This window comes from Lontra canadensis, unplaced genomic scaffold (genome assembly GCF_010015895.1).
Source record: "Lontra canadensis isolate GAN:19392208 unplaced genomic scaffold, GSC_riverotter_1.0 scaffold42, whole genome shotgun sequence".
NCBI lineage: Eukaryota > Metazoa > Chordata > Mammalia > Carnivora > Mustelidae > Lontra > Lontra canadensis.
Window position 1 is genome coordinate 1,251,780 of NW_022631036.1, and position 25,438 is coordinate 1,277,217.

The 25,438-nt window shown below is 40.1% G+C and overlaps 1 protein-coding gene across 6 annotated transcripts in view; it reads right to left on the reverse strand.

Moving 5' to 3' along the window:
* Window positions 1-25,438, reverse strand: part of FRMD6 (FERM domain containing 6) — a 301,404-nt gene that overhangs the window by 55,204 nt on the left and 220,762 nt on the right. For 3 of the 6 annotated variants that reach the window (XM_032871123.1, XM_032871117.1, XM_032871120.1), the window contains exon 1: window positions 19,352-19,458. The exons of the other annotated variants lie outside the window; for them this stretch is intronic. The gene's annotated coding sequence lies outside the window, so the exon portion shown is untranslated. Of the gene's footprint in view, window positions 1-19,351; window positions 19,459-25,438 lie in introns of those variants that run through there. 6 annotated transcript variants of the gene reach the window in all.

The window sequence follows — 25,438 nt, forward strand, 5'->3', positions numbered from 1 at the left end:
CGATCTGATTTTCAGATTTACTATAAAGAATATACACATTAATCAAAGCAGTATAATATTGGCCTAAAGAGATATTGGTCAATGGAATAAGAGTCCAGAAATAGAGGCATCCTAAAAGTCATATGATTTTTGGTAAAGGTGCTAAGGTAATTTAGTGAGGGAATAAACATTTTTTTTTTAAAGATTTTATTTAGTTATTTGACAGATAGATCACAAGTAGGCAGAGAGGCAGGCAGAGAGAGGAAGGGAAGCAGGCTCCCTGCTGAGCAGAGAGCCGGATGCGGGGCTCGATCCCAGGATCATGACCTGAGCCGAAGGCAGAGGCTTTGTAACCCACTGAGCCACCAAGGCGCCCCAGGAATAAACTTTTTTAACAAAAAAAGACCTAGAGGATAATAATGCTAAATGAAGTAAGTCAGATGGAGAAAGACAAAACTGTATGATTTCACCCATACAGAATTTCATTCATATGGAATTCAAGAAACAAAACAAAGGAACCAGACTTTTAAAGACAGAAAACAAAGTTGTAGTTGCCAGAGGGGAGGTGGGTGGGGGGATGGGTGAAATACATAAAAGGGATTAAGAGTGCACTTATCTTGATGAGCACTGAGAAACAGAATTGTTGTATCATTATATCATACACCTGAAACTAATATAACACTGTATGTTAACTATACTTGCATAAAAATTTAAAAAATATAAATGCATTGACTGCTGTGCCTCAGATTAAAAAAAAAATTTACACCGAACCTTCATTCATAATGAAGTTCCATTCCCTACTAGAAACAATCCAAATATCTATTAATAACAGGTGAATAAATAAACAAATTGTGACAAGTGAACATTACCCAATAATAAAAAAGAACTATAGATATATGCAGCAAAATGAATTAAAAAAACATTATTATGCTAAGTGACATAAACCAGATACAAAAGCAAGCCACAAAATCTACAAGTCAGATGATTCAATTTACATGAAATTCTATAAAAGATGAAACTAAAAACCAGCAATTGTTGTGGATAATGAGGATGAGGGAGAAAAGAGGAAAAGGAAGAAGTGGTGGAAAAAAAAGAGGACCGACTAAAAAGGGGTGTGTAGAAAAATTTTGGCACGACAAAATGTTCTATATCTTGATTGTGACATTAGTTATGTGATTATACACATTTCTCAAAAGTCACCAAATTATCTACTTAAAATGTGTGAACTTTATCTTTACTGTATGTAATTTATATCATAAAAAAGCTGATTTTTAGCAGCATCTGGGTGGCTCAGGGGGTTAACCCTCTGCCTTCTGCTTGGGTCATCATCTCAGTGTCCTGGCATCAAGCCCCACATTGGGCTCTCTGCACAGCGGGGAGCCTGCTTCCCCCTCTCTCTCTGTCTGCCTCTGCCTACTTATCATCTCTCTCTCTGTTGAATAAATAAATAAAATCTATAATAAAAAAGGCTGATTTTTAAAAATTTCATGAATCTACATGTTCATTAAAGTGCCATGTTTGTTAAGTAATACCACATTACCTCAAACCCCTGTTGCATGACACAGGGTATGAACAAAAGTGATATCATACAATATTAGCTAACCTGGCTAAACCCATGGCTTCAGAAAGTTTAAACCAGACTTTAAAAATTAAAACACAGGCTTCATGTGATTTGGAAAAAGAGTATAATTTTAAATGTTTTACTAAGTAAAAACAGAGATTGGCCTTTTAGGTATACCAATGGTATCACCTAGTAAGAGTTCTGGAGAGATCAAAGAAAATTTCTTGTTAAACAAAAGCTGCAGAGCAGAGTTTTAAACAGGTAGCATTTCATTTGTCACCTGGGTAAGTGTTCCCTTGTTTGTCCGTCTCCCCTCATCATCCAGTCTCTAACTTCCAGAGGATAGGTCCATGCCTTGTGCATCACTGAATTTCCAACAAAATGCTTGGCATGTAAATGGATAGCTGAATGACAGAACTGCAGATGTTCTCATGCTAAATTTGGGTTCATTTGCAAAGTCCACATGTAAGTTAAACTACCTACAGAAAGGCCTGTGGTATGTGTCCATAAAACATCAGCACTTAAAGACTACAATGTTCTAAAGATAAATCAAGCAAAATGTATTTAGTGTTTCACCTTTAAGTGTACAACGTGTAATCATTTCAAAGCATCTTTATTCTAATTTTCCTTTACTAACCAATCCTACAAATTACTAGAGATTTTTTTCAAGGTAACAGCTGCTCTGAACAAAGGATTAAATAGTGTGAAATTTTATGTATACTTGCTGTCTTCTAATAAAATCCAATGATCAGGAATTCCGTGCCATGTTAAATGCATTATCGCAGGAAGTGCAGTATGTTTGAAAAAACTATCTTATCTAGTTCGGCCTGACACAAAAATTCTCTATGGCAAAATCAATGTAACCTACTTAAGGAACACAAGTTGATTTAGTATCTGGCAGAAACTAAAAGTGACTTAAAAAGGTACTGAAAAAAATAAAGGAAATCAAAATGTCACACCTTTTTTTGCAAATACTCTAGAAATGTTTTATCAACAGGATGACTGTGACTGGTAGCAGGGAAAAAAAGCACAGGCGACAGAGTTAGAAACAGAGTACCATGTTCTGGTTTTGTCACAAACTGTATCAGGTAAAGCTGTCAAATCATACAAATTATTTAACCTCCTCATCTGTAAAATATGGGGACTACTACTCTGAAGATCAAAGTAATCAAAAGTAAGGTAAAAATTCCTTTTAAAACTACAAAATGTCACGTATTTATGATATAATTATGATAATGCCAGCCTATCTAGTTGAAGGAAATACATGCTCACCTTCAATTTTTAAGAAAGAGGTAACATAGGTGACTCATGGTTCTTACTCTGATAATACTCTGTGTCCTTGCCCTACAAGTATGTGTCCACGTACACACATACACATACAACATCTGTGCTTCATCTGAGAGTGTCACAGTCTCCTTCTCATGACCTGCAGCCCAGGGTAAACACTGTAGCACTTTCTATACTCTTCTTTCTCTCGTCGATACCTATCGGTAGTACATGACCATCCAGATAACTATCTAAGACCCTGAGATGACAGGGTATCACGTTTACAAAACGCCTACAAATGCATTGTTTTATCTTAGCAGTATCTTCCCTTATCTAACAACACTTTTAAGATCTGGGACTCCTCAAAATCAGATGTAATTCAACTTCTGAATAGTCATCTATTATAATATCAAACTCTAATGATAGAACTCTCAATCATACCATATGGCTATATTTCTATCTGCATTTAGGTAGAAAAACCTCATTAATTAAGCTACATATACCATTCTGAAGACCTATTATTTTATTTTACATTTTGGCATCTCAGAGAATTGAAAGAACACCATTTGGAATTATTCTTACAATTACATAATTATTCCCATAACCAAACATTAAAAAATATATATATATTATTTTTTAATTACCAGAGGAAGCAAATCAATGACATCTTCATTTGTTTCTTTGAAGAAAATGTTCTCTTGTATAGCTATATTCTATGGGTAATCAAAACACAATCTTTACAGTTTTTGAAAACTTAAAATTTATATTTTTCAATGCTACATTAAATCTAACTACATATTACTGCTATGAAAGTTATATTTTACTCATATGTCAGACTTGGAAATATATTATATGGATTTTCATAAACACAGTTTATAGTTTGTGTTATGAGTCAACTGCTCCTGGCCTGTGGAAGGTTCAAAGTTATAAAGATACTTAAAAGATAACTACCATTATCATCTCACTCCTAGGCCACTGGGCCAAGCACAACAACTCAAATGGTCAGAGGCACACGTCATTTTTAAGACTACTTCCTCACAGAAAACTTGATCACCAGAACAAGAGTGGACAACACCACTTGTCAAACCAAGGACAAAAAACTGCAGGAATGGTTAAATGGGTGTTTCCAATGGATTAAGCTTTGTGTCAAGGGTCAGCCCCAGGAAAGCAGAGGAACACTATGCATACTGTACTGTCACTTCGAGAAAACTCATGGCATGAGGAAACAAGAAACCTGTTCTGATGCAGGCTGGGAAGAAACGCCAAACCCAGGCACTTCTAAAAAGACCTTGTCTTCTTTCACTGAGAAATTAGAAATAATTTCTATCACTGCAGTCTATTGATGGTTTTTAAAATCCAATATTTACTTACAGTCTTTTGAAAGTTTATGGAACAAAATTTGCATTTTTCATAGTCTTTTGAGTATTTAAGCAACAAAATGTGTATTCCAATGCCAACCTGAAATATGAATACGTATCACTATCGTACGATTTACACATACATATCATTTACACATCAGAGTTGGGAGGTACGCATAAACACAATTCTGTTACCTTTTTTTTTTAGTGGGTCAAATGCTTGCTTCCCTGACTTGCTGAAGGTTTAAATCTAGATGACAGTTCTCTCACATCATACATATCGCAGAGAATAAAACCATAATACTGGCTTACATCAAGAGCCAACAGTTTTCCAGGAGCTACGGAAGAATTCAAGAGAGTAGAAATATAGCATCTTGTGTGTCCTCAAAACATCTTATTGCCTACCTGAAAAGACAGGACTAACATCCATAGCACAGACAGTAACATCATAAAAAGATAACACGAACACAAATCACCACCACAACAGGTCTGGTTAAGGTTTGAGCTCTAGAAAATGGAATTCAACTGACCACTAACCAGCCTACCAGGCCCCTGAACAACATTTCATGGCCTTTCCCATCCCCTTGCAATTATTTATTTCAGTCTCCTCACCTGAAAATAATTTATAAATTAAAACACATTCACTTAGATCCTGTGTCTATGAAATGCTGCTTACAAGTTCCCCGAAAACTTATTGGTCAGAAATACAAGTCTAGTTCCAGAATACATAAGCCAAAAAAAAAAAAAAAAAAAAATCATTAAAGGAAACTTTATAAGTTACTTAACTTTCATTAGCTTTCCCTGTTGGTTTTTACTCCACAACTAAAATTCATGACAATGTCTCTTTAATTTCTGTAGGCACCAGGAAAAGCAAGTAATTTAGTAAATTACAAATAATCAGTTAAACATTCTCTCGTTAACTTAAAATTAATGTGGGCTCAGTTAATGTATATTTGGGATTAAAAAGATTTATCTGGCATTTATTTTAAATTCTACATGACATTTGACATTTCTTAAAAACTATGCCCTGATTTGGTTTCCTTAAATTTCCTTAAGCTCACATTTGAAAAAGCCTGGGTTTATTTGAACTAAAACTTCCTTAAATATGTTAATTTTCTGAATCTCCTTCTATAATTACCAGTAACATGAGTTTCTCAACAGAAATTTCAAAAATGGCACCTCGGCAGCTGACCTTTGTTTCAGTGCGACACTAAACTATGCAAAAAATTAACTTTCCCACTATATTTAGATGGGTTTAGTTAAGTATAGAATTCTATTTTCTTTGGAAAAAAAAAGCCTAAGACATTTCTGATTGCTGTGATAAAATATATGCACCACACAAAATTCCACTCTATTTTTTGGCTCACATATGCCACTAACTTTACTGCTAAGGTTTTTCATAACACTGCTATTACATCACTCCAAGATCAGACCAATAAACTATTAATATTTTTCTGTCATGGGCTCGGAAATAGAAAATAAAGGTACTAACCACTTAAGGGGGAAAAACCAGTTTATTATTTTTTAAATCCTATTTTTGGAAGCTATAAGAAAAGTCCTTACTTCAAACATCTTTAAAATAATTACGGTTTCAGGGCGCCTGGGTGGCTCATTGGGTTAAAGCCTCTGCCTTCGGCTCAGGTCATGATCCCAGCGTCCTGGGATCGAGCCCCAAGTTGGGTTCTCTCCTCAGAGCGGGGAGCCTGCTTCCTCCTCTCTCTCTGCCTGCCTCTCTGCCTACTTGTGATCTCTCTGTCAAATAAATTAAAAAAAAAAAAATCTTAAAATAATTATGGTTTCATAAAATTTAAGTTGGTTTCCAAGTTAGCTATATCTGAAATTTCTAGTCCAATTTATTTCCCTTTTGTCTCTCATTTACTTATTTAAATCGAGTTGAACTTAGGCATCAAACAAAACAAACTATAAAGTTATTCCCACCCTTACCAGAGTGCTCTCTTATAAGGTCTCAGAACACCCTACATCTTGGTAGTACTTATCAAAACTGGGACACCTGGGTAGCTCAGTGGGTTGGGCCTCTGCCTTTGGCTCAGGTCATGGTCTCAGGGTCGTGGGATTGAGCCCTTCGTCGGGCTCTCTGCTCAGCGGGGACCCTGCTTCCCCCTCTCTCTCTGCCTGCCTCTCTGCCTACTTGTGATCTCTCTCTGTCAAATAAATAAATAGAATCCTTAAAAAAATACTTATCAAAATTGAACAATTAGATACTCTGTTATTTCATATCTGCCTTTCCAGCCAACAGGTTAATGCTTCAGGAGAGCAGGAACCACAATGCCTGTTGAACTCACACTACCGCCAGGGCCTTCTGCATAGGGTACATATTAGTTGTCAAAAGAATGGAAAAATAAGACATTTAAAAGAGTATTAGCCTTAAAAGGAAGCATGTCTAAAATAATAAAATGCTATGTAATAATGATCCACTTATTTGGAAAATTCATCCATCTACATAACAGAATCAGAACTGGCAATAAAAGAGGTGTTTAGTGAATTAATACTCAAATAAATTACACTAATCCTGCTACAAAGAAATGGGCATAGTAAATTAAGAAAGCTCTATTTGAGGAAATACATTTTATATAAATTTTTGGTATTTTTTTTTCTTTCGCCTTTTTTTTTTTAAGATTTTATTTATTTGACAGAGTAAGGGAGCACAAGCATGGGGAGCAGTAGAAGGAGAGGGAGAAGCAGGATCCTAGCCAAGCAGGGAGCCCGATGTGGGGCTTGACTGCAGGACCCTGAGATCACGACCTGAGCCAAAGGTAGGTGCTTAACCATCTAAGCCACCCATGTGTCCCAATTTTTGTATTTTCTAATTCTTCTAAAGCATAATTATAATCATACATTATCATCCACTGGGAGATAAGTCTAAACAATAACTAACCTAGTACATCTAAAATAAATTTGCTAGGCACTAGTAAATTACAAGATATGGTTGTTGCCCTCAAGAAACTTATAGTTTGGGGATCTAGAAAATACAGATAAAAAGGGGATTACATAAAGTAGGATGTACTAAGTTCCAGTGAAGTGATACAGACGTTCTGCAGTGCTGGTCAGTACAAGCAGAAGAGCAAGCAGGACCCAGACTAAATATTAGTATGATAATGGAGACAATGGGCGACAATGAGGAGCATAGTTTGGTTAGACTTAAGGATCTGTGAAATGACACTGGAAAATAATCTAAGGGTCTATAATATAAGGACAGCCATTTCATGTGCCTACTGGGGCAGGCAAGAAAGAAGGGAAGCCTGTAGGATGAAAATGCCAACAGCGACTTGGTCTCAGTGCTGGGGGCAAGACAGACGATCTCTTCTGGGGTCGACGGTGGCCTGCACAGTACAAACCCCATATAAAAGGGGAAGCTGTTATGTTGCCCGCGAAGAATCATTGCCACGCCTTCCGGTTTTTCAAAAGGCGGCACAGGGTTCAAAAAAACTTCTTTAATTAAAAAATTTCAGCTTTTAAATGTTGGTAAAAGAATGTTCTAATACTATGTTAGAAACCCAAACATGTCTGCATCCAGTCTTCCCAGGGGGCCGCAGGGCGCAGCTCTGGTTTGGCAGGTTGAGTTCCATGCTTAAGAGCTCTGGACTTCATCCTGTAGTCACTGACTTAAAAGACTTAACATTTATTTCAAAATTTGCTTAGTTTTATACCTCTGCACACTCCAGTATTTACCATGTAAAACACCTAGGGCTGCCAAATTATTTCACATTGGCCTTGTGTCAGAATTTCTCTGTTACAAGCCAATTACGCTCATTTAACTAACTGTGGAGTGACTTATAAGTTTCAGCTGAAAAAACATTCAAAATGATACTAATAAAGCAGTGTTGACAGCACAATACCTAAGAGAATGCTGACATTATGTGTATACCACAGCCCAATGGAAACGCATATTGCCCCTGGAGCTCCACTTCTCAAAAAACAAGCACCATAATCCACTGCAAAATAAAAGCCCTTGTTCTTTCCAGCATTTTCCCATAATTAGCAACTTTCTAAAGACTATCGCTATACTTTTCTTTTATTACCAAACAACACTCAAACACATGTAACAAAGTTTTAATTCTACCATACACTGTAAGCCTTTAACTACCCAAAAACAATATTTTAAGCATTAAAGGCCTATGTGTTAACATTTTAATAAGCTCAGGGAAAGAAAAGATAATTAGTATCAGAGACTTGCAGATTCATTTTGATGATAGTATTACAGAAAGTTAGCATGATAATTGAAAGGTAATTCCCAGAAGAGAAAATTCTTGGTGCATAATTATGATATACAATACAGAACTATGAAAATTGCATAATCACATGCTTTGAAATAATATTCACAACGAAGATACCAGCAACGTATAAAAGAAATATTAAACGAGCAATGTTTCTATTACTTGATTTGTTCTGGCTCTTGGGAACCCCTAACCCGAACCATCCATTCCGTGAACGAAGGTTTCCAGGTCCATGGGGCACTAGGATATGTGTCTGGTCAAGTGGAATCCTATCATGATTGCTGAAAAAGAAGCCAACTCAAAGCACAGGTCTCCCTGGGGCTCTGTTGTATCCTTTTCAAAGAAAGGATCAACGAACGAGTTGAAGTAAAGAACACGTCTTTACTAGAAAGAGAACAAAACAAAGTCTCAACACAAGCGACTGTGCTTCCAGGATGTAGTTCTTACCAAAGGGATGCAATTTAGAATAAAGAAAATGCATTAGAACTGTTTTTTCTATTTCTAAAGAAACTGACTACAGTCTAAACACTAGGAGCTCTACCAATAATAACTTGAAGGAGACTCAAAGGTTCCCCCCATTCCTGTCAGAACCTGTTGAAGACCTTCATGGCCTCTAGTATTCTGAAGTCCCACCCCACAGTCTATCAGACATATTAAAGAGTACTCACATTCAATATTGGATATTTATAAGAAATATCACTGAACTGAAAATAAGAATTCTCTTTCAAAAGTGTTTTATTCCCTCTTGAACCCACTCCAGTAGGGTTTTTTCCCCACCCCTCCACCAACACAGCTCTGATCAAGGTCCCAGTGACTTCTCTTGCTAAATCTAATGAGCAACTCAGTCCTCATCTTACTTGACCTCTCACACCTCTCAACCTATGACACCACTGATTCATTCTCTCTTCCTTCAGACACTTTTTTTACTTGACTTCAAGGATATTCTTCCAATTTCCTCCCTATCATTCTGGCTGTTCCTCCTCAGTCTCCTTTACTCCTTTACTGGTTGCTTCTTACCAACTCAATCTCTACAGGCTGAAACACCTCAGGCTCAGCCCAAGCGCCTCATCACAGAAAAACAACTCACAGTTCATTCTTCCCACCTTGTGGGTCAACAGAAATAGCAGCATCTTCTAATAATAACACTTACTTAGAGAATGGAGACACTTAGGTCCACTATGTTGGAAATATGTGCAGCATTCTTATGTTGTAAGATAATTTCTTAGGAGATTTCTTCTCTTCTTCAACAAACTGTAAATACTGGTATAACCCAAGGCTTGGTCCATGGATTGCTTTCTCTGTCTACAAACATTCCTTAAAGGAGCTCATCCAAATTCTGTTGGCATCTTCCAAATTTGAATCTCCAGCCTGGATGTCTTTAACTCCAGATTCCTATATCCAACAACCTACTCAACCTCTCCACTTGGAAGTCAAACATTACACATTTAAAGCAGCTCGTAGTTGTCTCCTCCATCAGATCCCCATCCTGGTTCATAGCAGCTCAACAATTATGCAAAAATCTTAAGGTTATCCTTATTCCAATCTCTCTCACACTCCTCTAACAGTTGGCCAGGCAATCTCAGTAGTTTGATCTACAAAATAAACTCTGGTCATTTCTCACCACTTCCTCTCCTGCTATTGACATTTCTCAGTTTGGATCATTATCAGCAGCTGCTAACTTGTATCCTGGCTTCTGCCCTTGACCACCCTACTCCATTTTTGTCTCAACATAGCAGCCAATTATTCTATCAAAATGCAAATCAAATCCCCTTGCTCCCCTACTCAAAGGTCTTCAATGATTCCCCATTTCACTCAGTAAATGCTGAAGTTCTTAAAATGGGCCACCAGTCAGACGCTATAGGATTGCCACCTAAACCTCTCTGACCTCATCTACTACTATTCTGTGACCTCACTGTTCCTGAAACACACCAAGCACACTTCTGCCTGAGGCCTTTGTTAATTTCTGATGGAATGTTCTTTCCCCCAAGTATCTCTGTATGGCCAGCTTCCTCCTTCAAGTCTTCTTCTCAGTGAGTCCTACCTTGACCATACTATTTTAAATTGCCAAGGGCCCCAGTACCCACCTCCAGCACTACCAACGTCCATTATCCTGTTCTAGTTTTCTTTTTCCAACTACAGTTAGTATTTTCTAAAATACTATAAATTTGCTTTGTTGTGTTTATTGTTTGTCTTCTAATAGGATATAAGCTCCATGAAGGCAGGCCTTTTGTCTTTATTTTGTTCACTGACATATCTCTAGGGTCTAGAACAGTGCCTGGCACACAGTAGGCACACATTATATTAAATGAATAAAGTTAGATAAACATTTAATAATTTCAATTTCATAGTTTTCTCTTAATATTTGAGCCTTTTACTAGATCCTAACCTTCTTATTGTTTGTTGTTGTGCCTGAAGAAGAGAAAGATCCCAGCCGGACCTCAGGGCCCAACACAAATTCAGAAGCCCTAGCGAAGGAAGGGACATCCTCCCTTTGGCCATTAGTGATTCTCCCTAAAACTAGGACTCCATTTAGCACTTATCTGGAAACATCTAATTCCTTTCCACATACATGTATTTTGTTTTCCCACCTAGACAAGACGCACTTTGGCAGGACTTGCACAAAGTATTCAACATGGTCCTGGATATCTCATAGAGGTATAAAATCCATTTTTCGATGGTCTTAGTAAACTGAATGCTTTATTTATTTATTTTTTTAAAGATTTTATTTATTTATTTGACGGACAGAGATCACAAGTAGGCAGAAAGTCAGGCGGGGGTGGGGGGGGAAGCAGGCTCCCCACAGAGCAGAGAGCCCAATGTGAGACTTGATCCCAGGACCCTGAGATCACGACCCACTGAGCCACCCCAGCACCCAGTAAACTGAATGCTTTAAAAAAATGCCTGCTGAGTTCAAGATACTACACAATGAAAAAATAAAGATACTATACAACGTGTAACAGGGCATGGGGTTACACAGAGTAGGTCCTGTTTTTAATGGACACAGTAGAATGATACATCATGGTTATTCTGGAAGAGCCTGTGCCTATTTTCACTGGACTTATAATTACGCTGTTTAGATGTAAATGTGTCTTTCTAATGTGCTTAAGTTTGTTTTTTTTAAATAGTCCTTTTGAAACTTTCAGACTTTCAGACTATTAATTTCCATTGAATGAATGGTTTAAAATCATAAGCTTTGGGCCTCATGAGAGAAAATTATAAAGGGGTCTGGCCCACATTATGTAAATGGTGCCAATGGTGGGGGGGTGGGGATGAGAGAAATAAACAATTGCTTTATACCAATAATCGTGGTTTTCTCTAAAAGTACATAAAACCTGTGTAGAGCAAAAGACATCAGCCATTTGGTACTCTTTACATTTAAAAATACTTTGCACAAACTTAATTATCATAAAAGAGAACATTTTAATCTGCAGATTTATCTTTTGGCATCTGGAAAGAAATAATTATCTAGGGGCACCTGGGTGGCTCAGTGGGTTAAAGCCTCTGCCTTCGGCTCAGGTCATGATCCCAGGGTCCTGGGATGGAGCCCCACATCAGGGAGCCTGCTTCCTCCTCTATCTCTCTGCCTGCCTCTCTGCCTACTTGTGATCTCTATCTGTCAAATAAATAAATAAAATCTTTAAAAAAAAAGAAATAAGTATCTAGCAAGCAGAAGCTGAGAGACTGAGTGAGACTACTGGAAATTAGACAAGAATTAGGAAGGATCAATCAATTAGTGATCAATGAACAGGCTAGCAGCTACTCTTAGTGCAGCAACATAGACTGCCCAATATCTGTAACTGAGAAATACTAGGTTTTGTTGCCTGCTGAATGTTATCAAAAACAAAACATAATAAAATCTCAAGTTGATTGTAAATTAAAGGTTCAGGCACTTCCAAGAATACTAAAAATCCTACAGCATCATTTCTTTTGTCCTCAGTAATAAGAGCTAACATTACTTGGCAATTTAGTGTGTCAGACCATGCCATTGCTTTATGTGTACTATTTCATTTAATAATCAAAACAACACGGTGGTATAGTTACTATCATTATCTTTGTTTTACAGATAAGGAAAAAGAGGTTCAGAGAAATAAGGAACTTCCTCGAGGTTACACACTGGAAGACAGTAGAGCCTGGATCTCCACCCTAGATGACTGATTTCAAAGACCTCATTCTTACCATTGTACTTTCCTGCTTCTCTTCCATGCTGCCTCCAAAACACACTACTCTTTCTGCAGTAATTTCAGCAAGCAACTTGTCAGAGTTGCGATCCTGTGGTAAGCACATTTTTTATTTCCTAAGATTATACATGCTAAGCTTTTGCTCTTCTAAGCAGTATCTCATCTGAGCAAAATGTATATACTATCCATTTGTAAAACTTCTGTTATTCTATTTTTCACCTTCCTAATGAGCCTAAGTCAAAATTCTAAGCCTGTTCTTAAACCACAAATTTAAAAAAAAAAGAATGCCCTTTTTCTCTTCAGGGAAACACGAAAGAAAGATGTGTATATCTCTCATTTGTTTCCTTTTGTAAGCACTTTGTTTTATCTATTACGTTTCTCATAATCCTATGTTTTACAGTAAATGCTTCCTGGATACTGCAGTAGATTTCAGCAACTGAATTTCACTGTTGTTGTAGGTAGAGACAAGATGTTTCCGGGGATGTTTACAAAAAGATAACTTGAAGGAGGCGGAAGGGTTTCCAGGGGAGGAGAAAAGTGTGTAAAAGGTGGGGATATAATGGCAGGAAGAGGCAAACAAAAAACAAAAAACAAAAAAAAGAATTTGTTACACTATCTTCTTAAGAGTGAACTATTCTGAAAATTTTTAGAAAGCAGTCCTTTGAAATTAGGGTCCAGCCCAGATCATTTATGGATCATTGTTATGAAACACTGAATCAGGAGGGACCTTGAGATGTCACCTACCCATCATTCAATACCCAACATCTCACTGGAAAGGCCTAGAACACAGGGAGAAGGAAAAAAGGGAGAAAGAGACGTTCCAAGAGACTTCTGTATGGGAGCAGAAGTAGAACAGCCTTGAGGTTAAATTCTGCCTCACTGTGCTATTCCTCTGTTTACTCTGGGTAGGTCTGAGTCTATCTCAACAGAGCCACAGGAGACCTTGGTGTCAATCAGGAAAGGGCACCCCATCCTTATGCCAGTGGATTCTCTGCTTGGGCTGCAGAGTTGGGGGCTAGGTTTTAGCCCTTAGCAACAATGTAGGCTAGACTGGGCCTCAGTCCCTCCACTTCTAAAAAATGGTAAGGCTGGCTGCCACCTAAGGTCTCCTCCCTCTTTTCAGTCCTCCGTTAAAATCTGGCAATATCCAGCTACATTCCCGTGTCCCTGAAACACTAGGATTCTGTGGACTGAGTTGAGACTTCCGTGTTTTTGTAATGCTGCATTTTTTTTCTCTCACATTTCTGAAGTACTTTTCTCTTTTCATCTTAAGACTACACTCTCCTTTCAACTCCAAGTGCTCAAATTTTCTTGAGCAATGAAAAGGTCATACCCCACATACCAGCCCCAAACTCCCCAAATGTCCACCAACAGAATGGATAAATAAACTGGGTACATTCATCCACAGAAATAAAAGAAAAAAGCACTGCTATCTGCATCAATTTAGACATGACAATATGTTGAGCTGAAGAGGACACAAAAGAGAACTTACATTTGATTGCACTTAAATGCAGTCTGAGAACAGGTTAAAACTAACCTACGGCTAAAACTAACCTACGGCAATGAACGTCAGAATAGCGGTTATCCCCAGGGCAGGGATTACGAATGTAAGGAGAGGCTTGGTTGGGGGGAGGTTGGAGGTGGGGAATGAGGTAATGATCTGTTTTTCTGATTTGGATGCTGACTGCCTGGATATAATCACTTCATGGTACACACTTCTGATCTGTGCATTTTTCTGGTTGTATGTAATTATTCAGAAACAAGTTCAAAGAAATAAAGCCTCAGGGACACCACTCCCCAAGCCATCTACTAAAACTGAACAGTACAAGTGTTGCTACTTGTGGGGAGAAAAATAACTACTCATTTAATGTAAACCACACAAAGAACTACCTAATTTCCTAGAATCTTCATCCAGAACTCAAGTGATTTTTATAATGATTTCCTCCTTCATAAGAAACTGTGGCTACAAGTTAGTATAAAATAATTGCTTTTCTGGGTTCATATACCTGAAAAACATTACTGCTCAATGCTTTATAACAAATATGTATAAAGGCAGGGTTATTAGAAAACCTCTAAAAATATTCCTGGATAATCAATTAGGAATGCTGAAGGTTCTAAATAGTTATTTTTGGTCAGAGTTATCCCAGTTGTCACATTAATGAAATACACTGGATAATGCCCAAATCGCTACTTAGTTTTCTTCCCATACAGGTTAAACTGTTAGGTAAGGCCACACAGGTGGGGACAGGCATTCAAGAAAACATTATGCTCAGGCAGCCCCAAGGAAGCTCCCAGTAAACACTGCCTTCTCCTCTGGCCTGTAACTGGTTCATGTGAATTTGGTGCAGCACTCCATTTTTCTCCTCCTGAGAAAATTCTTCCTGTCAGATCAGTGATTTCTTTCCCCTTCCCAGTATTCTAGAATCTCTTCTCGATCAGTATGGTACACTACATGATTGTGGCATTACATACAGATAAAAAGTGGTGTGATACAAACGTGCATCAGAGGTAATTACACCACCAAATCATATCAGATAACCTGGAAGCACAGGTAGCTTATTTTCACTCAAAATTTTAGGATCACTATGGCCATTACTACTGTAGAACCCCTCGGGTCCCACAGCATGGCAGGCAGACTCTAGGGCTCACAAACGTTTGGGATAATAATTAGATATTTGCAGAATCCTTACAGTTTAGACAGAAAATGTTCCCAGTCTTTGAAATGAGAAGTGCTATGGGCTGGGGGGGGGGGGGGGGGCAGAACACGATGATAAGCATCCAGTCCCCAAACATTATTTAACACCAAAGCAGCAGTTTGACACAAATGCAGGCAAGCTTTCCAAGATAAATACCACTCAACAGCACCTAGGTCATGTTGTCTATATGACTGTGCTGGGGACCTTAATACTAATCCTTTTTCTCCTCAGCTAAAAAGCTCTTACTTTTCAATTTCCACTTTTAAATAGAAAATTTCCCCTACTTCAGCGTTGTTTTAAATATTCATCCTCCCAAGTTCAGATTTCCCTTGCAACTCGATGCTCGGTACTCCACTTCCTCCTTCCTGTCAAATTATTCCTTTGACTTGTTGCTACTTAAATTTATAGGCCCACAAAGCCTTCTTTTCCAGATAACATGCAATTCTGAAAGTCTTTTCCACTATCCCCCATGTCAAAGTTTAACTATAAAGGTCAACAAGTACCATTTTTCCTGTCTGGGTTTAGGAAAGATACATTTTTTTAAAAAGATTTTATTTACCTATCTGAGAGAGACAGAGATAGCAAACGCGGGGTTAGGTGGAGAGGGAGAAAAAGAAGCAGACTCCCCACTGAGCAGGGAGCCCCAGGATGTGACCAACTGAGTCACCCAGGTGCCCCTAGGAGAGATACATTTTAACTAAAATTTCACCACTCATAAAATTTCATCTTTGTATCTTTTCTATTCCCCCCACCTACACTCAATTGTTTAATATACAATCACAATGTAATTAAACTCCCAAATGTATAATTATATAATCAAAGACTCCTTAAAAGGACATAATTTTAAGTGTGCAACACACACCCTTTATAACTTTAGTACTGGAACAACAGATTTTTTTTAAACTACTGGAGATTTCTTAGAGGTTGTGTTTGCTGTTTCTTAATGGTGAGGGAGCAGGGTAGAAGAATCATCATGTAAGGACTAACTGCTTTATAGAAAACCAGAAACTGTGTTACAACAGGATTCTACTGAAGACTGCAAACACACAAAACTCTTTATTTTCTTTAAAACAACGTTGGAATTTCCTAAATGAAAGCCAAATATTCTATGCTTTGCCCATAAGAATACACAATGCTAAATACTTCTGGCTTTCCTACAGAGACTTCATTTACCAAACCAGGGTATTTATAAGGTTTGTATTAACATGGAATAGGAAAAACCCATCTCTGCATTAAAAACAGATAACTTTCTGTCCTTTAGAACACTTAAAACAGTATTAAAAGGACTTTAAAGAAGGTCCCTGAAATCTAGTTCTGAACTCAGAAAACCACCTAAGGGATAATTTGTGAATGCCATCTGGGATCCAGGCAGTTTCATCAACAAAAGGGAAAACTTGTTGAGATCATCCGAATCTAAAATTCACATACATTTTTACATCTGGACTGAATTAATCTTTTCTTAGTACTGGCTTTCATGTAATAAAATAATTGTTTGCAGGTTTTTTTTTTTTTAAACCCTCAGTCTCAAAATCAGAATGTGCAGCATCCAAGCTGAAAACTACAAAGAATTCCTTTATCAAAAAAGTTGAGAGATGGGACTCATTTACACTAAACTCTGAACTTGACAATTCAGTCAAAAACAATTGTTTGAAAACTTTCATTTCAAGCATCTGCCACAAAAAGGCTACACAAGTCTATTACGTCATAAGTTCTGAAAGCCAAAGGCTTTATAACTGTAGTTAAAAGTGGAAACAAAGTCCAGAAACTAGAAAAGCTCTACACCCCCCGCTTCCCTGGATTCAGCTAGCCCAATTGAATGAGTTTTTACAGGACGGGTTGCCAGAAATGATTACCTAGCACATGGACTCTGCTTTCAACCACAGTGTCTCCATCCTAGCCCCTATTGTTTTCCTGGAGAGCCAGGAGCATCTTAAACCAGCAAGTTCAAATTACGTACTTGAAGCTGGTAGCTTACCGAGGTTGTCCCCCCAAAAAGGGAATGGAAATAAAGAAAGATTTCCTTTCCCTTAAGATGTTTTGAGTTCTGAAAGAACTGCTGATTACTGTGGTTCATCAGTGTCAGATCTCGGGTATTTTTACAAGCAATTCAAAAGGGAGAAAATTAGTTCATATTACAGTCAGTCTGCTTTCTGCTTTCTAGAGAAGACATTCTGCAGATAACTTACTTGATAGGAGATATCCCCTGGGGGACCCTTCTCATCTAATGATCCCAAAGGTCCATTTTAATATGAAAATATAAATCCAATATGTTTACAAACATACTGAAAGAGCATTTAAATGTCAGCTGTCTCATACTGTGGAGTAATTTCATTTTTAACATAATACTTTTATTTCTCAAAACCACACCCAAGGAAAATGATTAAATGCTACAAGTTTTATACTACAAAGGACAACAGCAAAAGCATCTGTTTTCCTGCCTCTCTCCTCTGGTCTTCTCCCCTCCCCCACTCTCTATGGAGCAGGCTGTTGCTAAGTCTTGGTGGTTGTTAAAATTAGTTTCTACAATACTCTCATAATGCTGTAAATTCTGAAAAACTTCTTATCCTTTAACATTGCTGAGCCTGAATTTATGCGCTGCTCTAAGAAGAAAAAAATCCAAAAGTCAAAAGCCTTTTTAATGACAGATGTATTACGGAAAATTTTCCCCACAAAGTTTTGATGCTGTGAAATATCAACTCCCTGAAATCACAGAAAGGAAATGACTTACATTCTTGGAAAATGAAGCCACTAGCAGCTTTCTCCAACAGTATTTTCTAATCCCTAAACTACACCCTGTGGCAAAAGGGAGTATTTCGTGCAAAAGCTAAATTTAAATAGATGCTTATAAAACCAATAAACAAACATTGTGGGATCTCAGAGAAAAAGGGACAGAATCAAATACTTTTTCTGCACACTCAAAAAAAAAAAAAAAAAAGGCCTGGAGAGCACAGGCTTGAAGTCAAAAGCAACCTGAGAACGCTTGCTGAAGTTTTCCTTCCCCGCTGTGGGCAATGCAAAGCTCCTGAGGGAAATATTGGCAACACAGATTTTGCCAAAAAATAAAAACGAAAAGGGTGTAAAAGAGCTAATATTTCTTTGGCCACTAACTACACAACTGCGCGGTCTGAAAATCTGCCAGCTTTCAATTCAACTTTAAAATACGCTTGTTTTGACAGCTTTCCATTTATTCGTGCCCTTAAAGAAAACGCCCTCCCCATTAGGTTATGCTGTCCCGGGACTCGAGGTGCTGTTAAAAGCCCGGTGGATCTCACAAGGGTGGCCCCCAGCGGTCCATACCTGACAGTTCCCGGCCCTTCTCGAGCACAGGATGGTGATCTCCTCTGCCCGGGGCCCGGCCTTCACGCCGCAAGCACCTCCAGGAACCCAAATTCTGCAGGCCGCGCCCCCCACTCGCATCCCACCGAGGCCCCCTTCTGGCGCCGCCGAGCCCCAGCTCAATCTCCGGCTCCCCCACCAGACACTTCAGGGACCGTGGGGCAGACGCCGCGCTCGGGTCTCTGCCCGCAGCCCGGCTGCCCGGCCCCGGCGCGCATACAACAGGCGGCACGGCACCCAGGAACCCAGGGTTTAGGGGCTGGCCCCGTCAAAGGCGCGACCGATGGGGCGCAACCGACAGGCGCCCCCAGAACAGGGCGCGGGAGACCACCGGGGAACCGAGCGCGGCACCGTGAGCCCGCGGCGCAGCCCGCAGCCCCGGTCGGCCTCCCGCCCTCGCTGCACGGGCGGCCCCGGAGCTTCGCGCCTCCCCCGCTGCCTGGCTCGGCTGCCCCGGGGCCCTGTCCTCCCGCCCCGGTGTGGGCGATCTCTGCCGATGGAGCGGCGACCTTCCAGCCCGGTGCCCGACGCCCAGAGCCGAGGAAGCAAGAAGAAGGCGAAGAAAGACGCAGAGAAGGGGACACTGCTTTGGCTGGGGCGCTCCACTCGCAGAAACCCTCCCAAAGTCCCGTCCAGCCGCCGCCGCCGCCCGGCCGGCAGGGGGCACAGTGGGCAGCCGGGGCGCGGTGGCCGGGCTAGGGGGCCCCTGGGGGGCCCCCAGACGCCGAGTTCCCGCTCGTACCTCGCAGAAAGCCCGGAGCACCCGGCGTCGGACTCTCGTCAGCACCCCAGCCCCTCCTGCTTACACCGCGCCAGCCCGGCTCCTCTCAGCCCCTCTGCCCTGGCAGCTAGACGAGCGCTCCGAGTCCGCCCCGCCCCCCGCCCACGCCTCCCGCCCCGCCCCCAGAGGCTCCGCCCACATGCCCGCCCCGAGGTGGCGGGGGTGGCCGCGGAGCCGAGCGACCCGAGAGCCTAGCTTGCGGCCGCACGTGGAGCGCCTGCCGGCCCCGCCCCGGACCCAACCAACCGTCCCGCGGAGGGGTGCCGCCACTCGGGGGTGGGAGAGAGCGGAAGGCACCACCCCTCCCGGGTCCTGAGAAAGGAGGAGAGTGGCAGAAGGGCGCTGTGTGTGGACCACTGCGATCTAGGCCTTTCCCCACGCGACGGAGGGGACGCGGTCAGTTTCCCCCTTCTGGCCGAATGGCCCTCTCCGACGCTCGGCCCCCGCTCCCCTGGAACGCTCCCTCCCGAGCCCAGTCAGGCTCGGCGGGGGTGGCTGTTTGGCCTGGGCATCGTCTTACTAATTCGGAACGACGGAGTGGAGGCCACTCAAAGAGGAGGCGATTCCAGCGGAGGAGGCTTCGTGACTCCTAGCTTCTCCCCCGTACTCCTGTCCCGCACCCACCGGCTCACCCACCACTCGGGACGCCGCGCCCTCGTGGGTTTTTATACTGGATGGAGGGGGCGCCGCCAGGAAGCCAAGCCTCCCCCGCTAACTCTTGTCTCTGCAATTGTAAAGGTAGACACAGCCTCTATTTGCTGTGGTTGTAGCGAATGTGACCCCTCAGAAATTGTTTTTGTCCGCCCCCGAAGGTGGCTGGAGGGCTTGGCGGGAGGTGCCAAGGGCCGCTGGAAGTTGTTTTTATGGCACTAAGAATCGAATCAGGAGATTGAGGTTTGTCTCCTTTAGTTGCTGGGTCTGGGGAAGAGCGACGCCTCTTTGGTCAGCCTGTGCCCGCTAGGACCTGCTCCTGGGAACTGGAGACACTGGTGGGGACCCAGCCTCCCCTGGACCCCAGGCCCTGGACGCACTGTGGTCCCACCCACCTGGTGGCTTCTGCCCTCTGAGGCCTTATGCTGACTGCTGACCCTGTGACCCCTGGCCCCACAGGGCCCCTCACTAAAGGAGGAATAGGGTGTATGTTTCCGGGTATGACAAATGGGTGAGGAGACAAAAACAGGAGGACCTGAGAAAGGACATTACCCAAAATCAGATTTATGCTTGCAGAAGCCAATTTAAGGGCTCTGCTCTTTTAATCCAAACGTCAGTATGTTAGGCTGGCTGTGACTGCTTGACAGTGCGCCTGTTTGTGTGCCTCCTTTACTTGGCAGAAGAAATTCAGTTTTGTGTTCATTAGGGCTGAAGCTAACTTGGAATAGTTGCCTCATTCACAGTTTTTACAATTTGGGAACCATGACACTGGAACTGAGTATTAGAAGCTGTGATCTTTTTTCACAATTGATAATACATTCAGAGTTTATTTCTGATAAAGCAAAGCAGCAGTGTCTAAGGATATTGCACTTAAAATTTAAAGTCATGACTTCGTTATGGAAAAGAGAAGAAGAGCTACATTTCAATGACTGCCTTCTAAATTACTTGTATTTAATAATAGACTAAAATTTAAAAATGGTTTATGGTAGTTGATGACAATGTAGGCATTTAAAAGTGGAGAATTACACTTTTTTCTCATTTTTATCTTTTACATGCATTCGGAATGAGGGCACAGTGAACACAAGTTGGTAAGGTCTTAAATTAATTTGATGTCTAATGAAATAGTCCAGCATTTCATATGTAAAGATAAATTAGTAATACTTTACCATCTTGGAAAACAGTTCCTAAATCTGATTTCTTTTTAGGCTTTCTCCATCTAGCAGATCAAGAACAACATATTGTTAGATTGTGAGACATTGCTACAATATAAAATAATTAGGTAACCCAAGGAGCAAAATATTTTAAACAGCTTAAAAAAAAACATATGTTTAAGATTGGGTTTATGGTCTAGAATTAGATTGTAGCAAAATTTACTACGTGAATATTTTTTGAATCATAATGGTCATATTAATAGTACCACAAAAAAACATGGACTCTTACATAATACATTTTGTAAACCAAGTACTTTAAAACTCTTAAAAACCTTTTTATAACCCCCTGAAACATCATAAAACTCTGAAAGGATTCCTTTGGAAAACAAGTAATCCACTCAAGATGGAAATGGAGCTGAGAGAGGATGGGTTTAGATATTTCTTATCACTGGAAATATTTTCCTGTACTTATTACAGTAATGAATACAAATTCAAAGGTAAAGTTATATTTTATGATTCTTTTTGATGTTGAGATATAGTTCTATTTTCATGAATATGATGCGATGTTTTCCTAAACATGAGACTGCCCATCAGTGAAATATTGCCTTAAGCACATCTTAAATTACTACTTTTTCCATGGCACGTAAATACTAACATAACTCTATATTTTTGCTTTTTTTTTTTTTTTAAGGAAGAAGTTATTCATTCCATGAATTTATTGAGTATTTCCAAATGCCAGGTACAGGATTAGACTCTAGGATTCGAACGTAAAAATAGTCCTGAATTTTATAGTAGTTTGAGGGAGCAGGTGTGCAAGTAAGCGGTTACAATACACTTTAATGCTTGCCAGCATAGGGCCAAGCAGGAGGAATAGTGGGAAGGCTTAGGACCTGCAGAGAGGGCATCAGACATCCTCTGTCTGGATAAGAAGGATGAACTGAGATGGGAAGGATGAACAGTTTGCCTAGGAACAAGTTGTTTGAGGTGGTGGTTCTCAAACTTGGCAGCGTGTTGGAATCACGTGGGGACTTTCAAAAACTTTGTCGCAAGCATGTGATTTAATTGGTCTGGGACATGGCCTGGGGTATGTTTTAAAATCTCCAGATTATTCTAAGTGGAGACACATGTGGGAACCTTGCGTCATGGCATCCCCGGTAGAGGGCACAGAGTGAGCATGTACACTGGGGTGTGTGTTTAAAGCATGATGACCAGAGCCTCGTTTTGTAATTGAAGAGGCTTAAGCTTTGGTGGTCGATATTTACACATTTTTGGCATAAAGAACACATTTATATGGAAAGCAAAGAGATGTGAGCTGCTATAATTCACATTCCTTTCCAAATATTTTCCAAACATTATACAAATAGTATTATGAGAAGTAAGATCAGCTCAGTTTTTTAAAAAGAAAAAGATTTACTTCTTTATCTTCCATATATAATTCAGGGTCATTTGAGACTCAGGGTATGTTTCAATGCTGAAATAGAAGTTCTCTTTTTTTTTTTTTTAAGATTTTATTTATTTATTTATTTATTTGACAGAGAAATAGAGAGAGCACAAGTATGTAGTGCAGCAGGCAGAGAGAGAGGAAGAAGCCCGCTCTCCGCGGAGTTAGGAGCCTGACACAGGGCTCAATTCCAAGCCCCTGGGATCATGACCAGAGTTGAAGGCAGACGCTTAACCCACTGAGCCACCCAGTCATCCCTGAAATAGAAGTTCTAGACAGAGAAAGAAGTCAGTAATTTGACATACTGGCTTTTAAAGAAGACCTTCCCAAAATTAAATACTATTCTTCATTCTGGGTGAAGTTCACAGTAAAAAAATTAGTTCATTTTTCTTTTTGGTAACTTCTGAAGTTCCATTTTAAAGTAAAACAAAATACATTTGAAAGCAATCAAAATTCATTTAAATAAGTGCTACTCTATGGTCTTAAATGTCCATTTAGCTCATGTATATTACTTTGAAAGACAAACTAATCAGACGTGGAAACTTTACAGTGATGTAGTCCTGATTCTCACTGTCTAACATTTAAAATGATCTTCTTATTATTCTCAGTGGTATATCACTGTATTCATTTAAAAACACCAAAAGAGATTCTAATACTCAAGTCAGGAAAATAGATTACCAAATAATATCTCATTATTATGCACCAGGAGCCCCTAACCAGAACAAATAATTATTCTGCAGAGGCAGACCAGCACAAGGCTTAATATATTATGGAGCAATCTAATGCAGAAAGATTTTACCTTTACCCAATTTAGAGACACAAAGTTGAAAAAATTAAATTAATTGAATTCTGCCCTTACAGCCATCAAATTTTGAGAAAATATTTTAAAAAGAGGATAATTTGATTATCCTGGGACAAAGTTTCGTTTTAATGCAACATGTAAAACTTTACAGGAGATGTATTCGAAGAGCCACCTTTCTTTCCATTCTATTATGATGTTTGTTTCACCAGAACATCACATTACTGTTCCTTGAGGGCTTAAATACTTGAATACTCCAGGCAAAAAGTTTGATAAGACTGGGTGGGCCAGGCCAGGCCCTTCACTCTTGAGGAGAGGCAGTTTTAAGTGGGGGCAGTGAAGTTGTTAGCTGCAAAAGGTGGGATACCCCAGCCCTGAGGTCTTGGAGGTAAACAGGCACGGTGTCGGGAGGCCATGCTTGTTTGAGGGATACTGCTGTTAACTAAAATACAGTGAGAAATTTAATGTGCAAATAGCATTTCTGTGTCACGCATGGGGCTTCACATTCTAGAGGAGACTGAGGACAGGTACAGAAAATTGTCTAGTTGAAGGGACAAGACAAGGGGTAGGCTCCCTAGAGGGTAAAGCTTCGGGACACATACCATTTGTGTTTATACAGTGGGCCCCAAAGGTCCAAGAGCAGTGCTTCAGCTCTCATTCCTTGATTACTCTCTGAAAAGCTGAAAGAAAACCTTCCCACCCCCAGAGATGGAAGGCAGCTCCCTCCACTCCCCATTGTAGGAGATAGATGTGCACTGAAAGGAAGTAGGAATCTGGTGACAGACTGGTTTCTCCAAATTTTGCCCCAGGCACACTGATTATCTATATCAGAGGGGCTGTTCCTAGAGGAGTCACTTTCAAACCCAAAGATAACATTACAGATGTCATTGAAATTCTCTTCAGTATTTTATGACATCTTATCAATTTGTGCCTAAGACATGCTGAACTGGAACAGGAGGAGATGGGAACATCCGTCTTCCAGAACACAGGCTTACAGCCAGGCCAATACTGGCTTTCTTGTGAATACCAACCAGTGTTTCATTTATGAAGAGGGTTTATGAAATCTACCCATTCAGTTTTAATTTGGCCACCTTGTGTAGAATTTAAGCATAACAAATGTGCCTTTTAGCTTCTTTTTATCTGCTTGAAAACGAACAATGAATCAAAGTACAAGTAAGATGTGCTAGCTCTGGAATTCCTCCGGAAGTTCACTGAAACTAAAGGTCTCTGCCAGCAGGGTCTCCAAGGAACACCCTGTCCATCCATGGCGTGTGGGGTACGGGTTGTAACTCAGGGTCCTCATGTGCTGGTTCTATTGCCCAGCTGTATACAAGGGAGAAAAACATTTATGAACACCCACGTTGGATCCCTGTTTTCCTCTCTCCTGATCCTAGGTTAGAAACAAAATCTACACTCACCCTTGTTTGGTGTGGCTATGGAACCAAATGCCGAAAAAATCTTAAGAAATTCTTCATACGCAGGGTACTGGGTCTATTTTTTTTTTTTTTTCCGAGGGTAGCCTAATGTGTTGTTCTGTTCACCTAAACAGAATTCTTACGCTATAATTCCTTGAAGAAAGAGCACTGGTAATTTGGTGTGGAGCTTGAATTAGAAACGAAGGATTGTGAACTTGTTCTCCAATGGCCTCTAATCCAGATACTTGGTTTGTCAGGTCTGGAGAAGAAAATGCTGGGGGATAGCACTCTTAACTAGATCTGGCTTTGTAGGTAAGACTTCTGGGGTGAAGAGGTAGGGCTAGGCTGCCTGAAACATGCTTTCCTTTAAAAAGTTTATTATGTATTTACGATTCACATATGATTAACCATTTTATGTGATTTCTTGGGTAGAAAAATAGAATCAGAAAATCAGTGATTTTCTGTTCTGTCCATAGTTCTATGTTGGATAATCATTTTTGTCCTTTACACCCCAATTTCTTAAGAGATGGGGGGATATATACGCAACATATAACTTTATATATATATGTATATATAGAATTCATATAATAT